The sequence below is a fragment of the Lates calcarifer genome, unplaced genomic scaffold (genome assembly GCF_001640805.2).
Source record: "Lates calcarifer isolate ASB-BC8 unplaced genomic scaffold, TLL_Latcal_v3 _unitig_5680_quiver_3144, whole genome shotgun sequence".
NCBI lineage: Eukaryota > Metazoa > Chordata > Actinopteri > Centropomidae > Lates > Lates calcarifer.
Window position 1 is genome coordinate 10001 of NW_026117666.1, and position 6076 is coordinate 16076.

The following is a 6076-nucleotide window of genomic DNA, read 5'->3' on the forward strand; positions in this document are numbered from 1 at the left end:
CCAGGCGGTCTCCCATCCAAGTACTAACCAGGCCCGACCCTGCTTAGCTTCCGAGATCAGACGAGATCGGGCGCGCTCAGGGTGGTGTGGCCGTAAGCCACAGCGGCTGCTGAAGACAGACCCTTTATACGTGCCAAAATAACACTGGCAGATCTGTTATTTCACATAGCAATCAACAATAATGGGGATTTTCTCTAACAGTCAACAGCAAAACTAAGAAATAACTACTCCACCCAACAAGAATTTTCCGTATGGCCTGATCAAACATTTGGCTCTGTTCCAAGTCCATTTTCGTCCGAAATTGCTCAAAACGTACATCGTGAGCCACACGTCCTTGTGGACGACGTATTGGGTCATTGTGCCCAAAACCCAGACTGCGCTCATTCATTCGGCAGCAGTGCAGACTTTACAGAGGTGACTTTCCAGCGCCTAATACCCGATTGCCGAAAGCGACGTGACATAAAACAGAAGTGCAAAACAGAGCGTGAAATACAGGCTGCAAAATAAAAGTAGTTTTTGGCGTGCCCTGTCTCAACTACAGAGGAAGCGGCATTCTGCTGCTGTAAGATAGGGACAAAAAGCTTACGGCACCTGGTATTCCCAGGCGGTCTCCCATCCAAGTACTAACCAGGCCCGACCCTGCTTAGCTTCCGAGATCAGACGAGATCGGGCGCGCTCAGGTGGTGTGGCCGTAAGCCACAGCGGCTGCTGAAGACAGACCCTTTATACGTGCCAAAATAACACTGGCAGATCTGTTATTTCACATAGCAATCAACAATAATGGGGATTTTCTCTAACAGTCAACAGCAAAACTAAGAAATAACTACTCCACCCAACAAGAATTTTCCGTATGGCCTGATCAAACATTTGGCTCTGTTCCAAGTCCATTTTCGTCCGAAATTGCTCAAAACGTACATCGGTGAGCCACACGTCCTTGTGGACGACGTATTGGGTCATTGTGCCCAAAACCCAGACTGCGCTCATTCATTCGGCAGCAGTGCAGACTTTACAGAGGTGACTTTCCAGCGCCTAATACCCGATTGCCGAAAGCGACGTGACATAAAACAGAAGTGCAAAACAGAGCGTGAAATACAGGCTGCAAAATAAAAGTAGTTTTGGCGTGCCCTGTCTCAACTACAGAGGAAGCGGCATTCTGCTGCTGTAAGATAGGCAGGAAAAGATGGGGAAAAAGCTTACGGCACCTGGTATTCCCAGGCGGTCTCCCATCCAAGTACTAACCAGGCCCGACCCTGCTTAGCTTCCGAGATCAGACGAGATCGGGCGCGCTCAGGGTGGTGTGGCCGTAAGCCACAGCGGCTGCTGAAGACAGACCCTTTATACGTGCCAAAATAACACTGGCAGATCTGTTATTTCACATAGCAATCAACAATAATGGGGATTTTCTCTAACAGTCAACAGCAAAACTAAGAAATAACTACTCCACCCAAGAATTTTCCGTATGGCCTGATCAAACATTTGGCTCTGTTCCAAGTCCATTTTCGTCCGAAATTGCTCAAAACGTACATCGGTGAGCCACACGTCCTTGTGGACGACGTATTGGGTCATTGTGCCCAAAACCCAGACTGCGCTCATTCATTCGGCAGCAGTGCAGACTTTACAGAGGTGACTTTCCAGCGCCTAATACCCGATTGCCGAAAGCGACGTGACATAAAACAGAAGTGCAAAACAGAGCGTGAAATACAGGCTGCAAAATAAAAGTAGTTTTGGCGTGCCCTGTCTCAACTACAGAGGAAGCGGCATTCTGCTGCTGTAAGATGGGACAAAAGCTTACGGCACCTGGTATTCCCAGGCGGTCTCCCATCCAAGTACTAACCAGGCCCGACCCTGCTTAGCTTCCGAGATCAGACGAGATCGGCGCGCTCAGGGTGGTGTGGCCGTAAGCCACAGCGGCTGCTGAAGACAGACCCTTTATACGTGCCAAAATAACACTGGCAGATCTGTTATTTCACATAGCAATCAACAATAATGGGGATTTTCTCTAACAGTCAACAGCAAAACTAAGAAATAACTACTCCACCCAACAAGAATTTTCCGTATGGCCTGATCAAACATTTGGCTCTGTTCCAAGTCCATTTTCGTCCGAAATTGCTCAAAACGTACATCGGTGAGCCACACGTCCTTGTGGACGACGTATTGGGTCATTGTGCCCAAACCCAGACTGCGCTCATTCATTCGGCAGCAGTGCAGACTTTACAGAGGTGACTTTCCAGCGCCTAATACCGATTGCCGAAAGCGACGTGACATAAAACAGAAGTGCAAAACAGAGCGTGAAATACAGGCTGCAAAATAAAAGTAGTTTGGCGTGCCCTGTCTCAACTACAGAGGAAGCGGCATTCTGCTGCTGTAAGATAGGCAGGAAAAGATGGGGACAAAAAGCTTACGGCACCTGGTATTCCCAGGCGGTCTCCCATCCAAGTACTAACCAGGCCCGACCCTGCTTAGCTTCCGAGATCAGACGAGATCGGGCGCGCTCAGGGTGGTGTGGCCGTAAGCCACAGCGGCTGCTGAAGACAGACCCTTTATACGTGCCAAAATAACACTGGCAGATCTGTTATTTCACATAGCAATCAACAATAATGGGGATTTTCTCTAACAGTCAACAGCAAAACTAAGAAATAACTACTCCACCCAACAAGAATTTTCCGTATGGCCTGATCAAACATTTGGCTCTGTTCCAAGTCCATTTTCGTCCGAAATGCTCAAAACGTACATCGGTGAGCCACACGTCCTTGTGGACGACGTATTGGGTCATTGTGCCCAAAACCCAGACTGCGCTCATTCATTCGGCAGCAGTGCAGACTTTACAGAGGTGACTTTCCAGCCTAATACCGATTGCCGAAAGCGACGTGACATAAAACAGAAGTGCAAAACAGAGCGTGAAATACAGGCTGCAAAATAAAAGTAGTTTTGGCGTGCCCTGTCTCAACTACAGAGGAAGCGGCATTCTGCTGCTGTAAGATAGGACAAAAAGCTTACGGCACCTGGTATTCCCAGGCGGTCTCCCATCCAAGTACTAACCAGGCCCGACCCTGCTTAGCTTCCGAGATCAGACGAGATCGGGCGCGCTCAGGGTGGTGTGGCCGTAAGCCACAGCGGCTGCTGAAGACAGACCCTTTATACGTGCCAAAATAACACTGGCAGATCTGTTATTTCACATAGCAATCAACAATAATGGGGATTTTCTCTAACAGTCAACAGCAAAACTAAGAAATAACTACTCCACCCAACAAGAATTTTCCGTATGGCCTGATCAAACATTTGGCTCTGTTCCAAGTCCATTTTCGTCCGAAATTGCTCAAAACGTACATCGGTGAGCCACACGTCCTTGTGGACGACGTATTGGGTCATTGTGCCCAAAACCCAGACTGCGCTCATTCATTCGGCAGCAGTGCAGACTTTACAGAGGTGACTTTCCAGCGCCTAATACCCGATTGCCGAAAGCGACGTGACATAAAACAGAAGTGCAAAACAGAGCGTGAAATACAGGCTGCAAAATAAAAGTAGTTTGGCGTGCCCTGTCTCAACTACAGAGGAAGCGGCATTCTGCTGCTGTAAGATAGGGACAAAAAGCTTACGGCACCTGGTATTCCCAGGCGGTCTCCCATCCAAGTACTAACCAGGCCCGACCCTGCTTAGCTTCCGAGATCAGACGAGATCGGGCGCGCTCAGGGTGGTGTGGCCGTAAGCCACAGCGGCTGCTGAAGACAGACCCTTTATACGTGCCAAAATAACACTGGCAGATCTGTTATTTCACATAGCAATCAACAATAATGGGGATTTTCTCTAACAGTCAACAGCAAAACTAAGAAATAACTACTCCACCCAACAAGAATTTTCCGTATGGCCTGATCAAACATTTGGCTCTGTTCCAAGTCCATTTTCGTCCGAAATTGCTCAAAACGTACATCGGTGAGCCACACGTCCTTGTGGACGACGTATTGGGTCATTGTGCCCAAAACCCAGACTGCGCTCATTCATTCGGCAGCAGTGCAGACTTTACAGAGGTGACTTTCCAGCGCCTAATACCCGATTGCCGAAAGCGACGTGACATAAAACAGAAGTGCAAAACAGAGCGTGAAATACAGGCTGCAAAATAAAAGTAGTTTGGCGTGCCCTGTCTCAACTACAGAGGAAGCGGCATTCTGCTGCTGTAAGATAGGCAGGAAAAGATGGGGACAAAAGCTTACGGCACCTGGTATTCCCAGGCGGTCCCATCCAAGTACTAACCAGGCCCGACCCTGCTTAGCTTCCGAGATCAGACGAGATCGGGCGCGCTCAGGGGTGTGTGGCCGTAAGCCACAGCGGCTGCTGAAGACAGACCCTTTATACGTGCCAAAATAACACTGGCAGATCTGTTATTTCACATAGCAATCAACAATAATGGGGATTTTCTCTAACAGTCAACAGCAAAACTAAGAAATAACTACTCCACCCAACAAGAATTTTCCGTATGGCCTGATCAACATTTGGCTCTGTTCCAAGTCCATTTTCGTCCGAAATTGCTCAAAACGTACATCGGTGAGCCACACGTCCTTGTGGACGACGTATTGGGTCATTGTGCCCCAAACCCAGACTGCGCTCATTCATTCGGCAGCAGTGCAGACTTTACAGAGGTGACTTTCCAGCGCCTAATACCGATTGCCGAAAGCGACGTGACATAAAACAGAAGTGCAAAACAGAGCGTGAAATACAGGCTGCAAAATAAAAGTAGTTTTGGCGTGCCCTGTCTCAACTACAGAGGAAGCGGCATTCTGCTGCTGTAAGATAGGGACAAAAAGCTTACGGCACCTGGTATTCCCAGGCGGTCTCCCATCCAAGTACTAACCAGGCCCGACCCTGCTTAGCTTCCGAGATCAGACGAGATCGGGCGCGCTCAGGGTGGTGTGGCCGTAAGCCACAGCGGCTGCTGAAGACAGACCCTTTATACGTGCCAAAATAACACTGGCAGATCTGTTATTTCACATAGCAATCAACAATAATGGGATTTTCTCTAACAGTCAACAGCAAAACTAAGAAATAACTACTCCACCAACAAGAATTTTCCGTATGGCCTGATCAAACATTTGGCTCTGTTCCAAGTCCATTTTCGTCCGAAATTGCTCAAAACGTACATCGGTGAGCCACACGTCCTTGTGGACGACGTATTGGGTCATTGTGCCCAAAACCCAGACTGCGCTCATTCATTCGGCAGCAGTGCAGACTTTACAGAGGTGACTTTCCAGCGCCTAATACCGATTGCCGAAAGCGACGTGACATAAAACAGAAGTGCAAAACAGAGCGTGAAATACAGGCTGCAAAATAAAAGTAGTTTGGCGTGCCCTGTCTCAACTACAGAGGAAGCGGCATTCTGCTGCTGTAAGATAGGCAGGAAAAGATGGGGACAAAAGCTTACGGCACCTGGTATTCCCAGGCGGTCTCCCATCCAAGTACTAACCAGGCCCGACCCTGCTTAGCTTCCGAGATCAGACGAGATCGGGCGCGCTCAGGGTGGTGTGGCGTAAGCCACAGCGGCTGCTGAAGACAGACCCTTTATACGTGCCAAAATAACACTGGCAGATCTGTTATTTCACATAGCAATCAACAATAATGGGGATTTTCTCTAACAGTCAACAGCAAAACTAAGAAATAACTACTCCACCCAACAAGAATTTTCCGTATGGCCTGATCAAACATTTGGCTCTGTTCCAAGTCCATTTTCGTCCGAAATTGCTCAAAACGTACATCGGTGAGCCACACGTCCTTGTGGACGACGTATTGGGTCATTGTGCCCAAAACCCAGACTGCGCTCATTCATTCGGCAGCAGTGCAGACTTTACAGAGGTGACTTTCCAGCGCCTGATACCCGATTGCCGAAAGCGACGTGACATAAAACAGAAGTGCAAACAGAGCGTGAAATACAGGCTGCAAAATAAAGTAGTTTGGCGTGCCCTGTCTCAACTACAGAGGAAGCGGCATTCTGCTGCTGTAAGATAGGCAGAAAAGAAAAGCTTACGGCACCTGGTATTCCCAGGCGGTCTCCCATCCAAGTACTAACCAGGCCCGACCTGCTTAGCTT

At 48.6% G+C, this 6076-nt stretch overlaps 10 non-coding genes across 10 annotated transcripts in view; all 10 read right to left on the bottom strand.

Moving 5' to 3' along the window:
* LOC127141669 (5S ribosomal RNA) overlaps positions 1–98 on the bottom strand; it is a 119-nt gene extending 21 nt beyond the window's left edge. The window contains exon 1 of the ribosomal RNA XR_007812180.1: positions 1–98. This exon is cut by the window's left edge and continues 21 nt beyond it. This is a non-coding gene — a ribosomal RNA (5S ribosomal RNA).
* A 481-nt stretch (positions 99–579) lies between these two features.
* Positions 580–697, bottom strand: LOC127141679 (5S ribosomal RNA). Its single transcript, XR_007812190.1, has one exon. It is a non-coding gene; the product is annotated as a 5S ribosomal RNA (ribosomal RNA).
* A 493-nt stretch (positions 698–1190) lies between these two features.
* LOC127141670 (5S ribosomal RNA) lies at positions 1191–1309 on the bottom strand. Its single transcript, XR_007812181.1, has one exon. It is a non-coding gene; the product is annotated as a 5S ribosomal RNA (ribosomal RNA).
* A 476-nt stretch (positions 1310–1785) lies between these two features.
* Positions 1786–1903, bottom strand: LOC127141678 (5S ribosomal RNA). The gene has a single exon (XR_007812189.1). It is a non-coding gene; the product is annotated as a 5S ribosomal RNA (ribosomal RNA).
* A 492-nt stretch (positions 1904–2395) lies between these two features.
* On the bottom strand, positions 2396–2514 carry LOC127141671 (5S ribosomal RNA). Its single transcript, XR_007812182.1, has one exon. It is a non-coding gene; the product is annotated as a 5S ribosomal RNA (ribosomal RNA).
* A 476-nt stretch (positions 2515–2990) lies between these two features.
* Positions 2991–3109, bottom strand: LOC127141672 (5S ribosomal RNA). Its single transcript, XR_007812183.1, has one exon. It is a non-coding gene; the product is annotated as a 5S ribosomal RNA (ribosomal RNA).
* Positions 3110–3589: 480 nt separating this feature from the next.
* LOC127141673 (5S ribosomal RNA) lies at positions 3590–3708 on the bottom strand. Its single transcript, XR_007812184.1, has one exon. It is a non-coding gene; the product is annotated as a 5S ribosomal RNA (ribosomal RNA).
* Positions 3709–4201: 493 nt separating this feature from the next.
* On the bottom strand, positions 4202–4318 carry LOC127141683 (5S ribosomal RNA). The gene has a single exon (XR_007812194.1). It is a non-coding gene; the product is annotated as a 5S ribosomal RNA (ribosomal RNA).
* Positions 4319–4797: 479 nt separating this feature from the next.
* Positions 4798–4916, bottom strand: LOC127141674 (5S ribosomal RNA). The gene has a single exon (XR_007812185.1). It is a non-coding gene; the product is annotated as a 5S ribosomal RNA (ribosomal RNA).
* A 490-nt stretch (positions 4917–5406) lies between these two features.
* On the bottom strand, positions 5407–5524 carry LOC127141681 (5S ribosomal RNA). The gene has a single exon (XR_007812192.1). It is a non-coding gene; the product is annotated as a 5S ribosomal RNA (ribosomal RNA).
* Between the last annotated feature and the right edge of the window lie 552 nt (positions 5525–6076).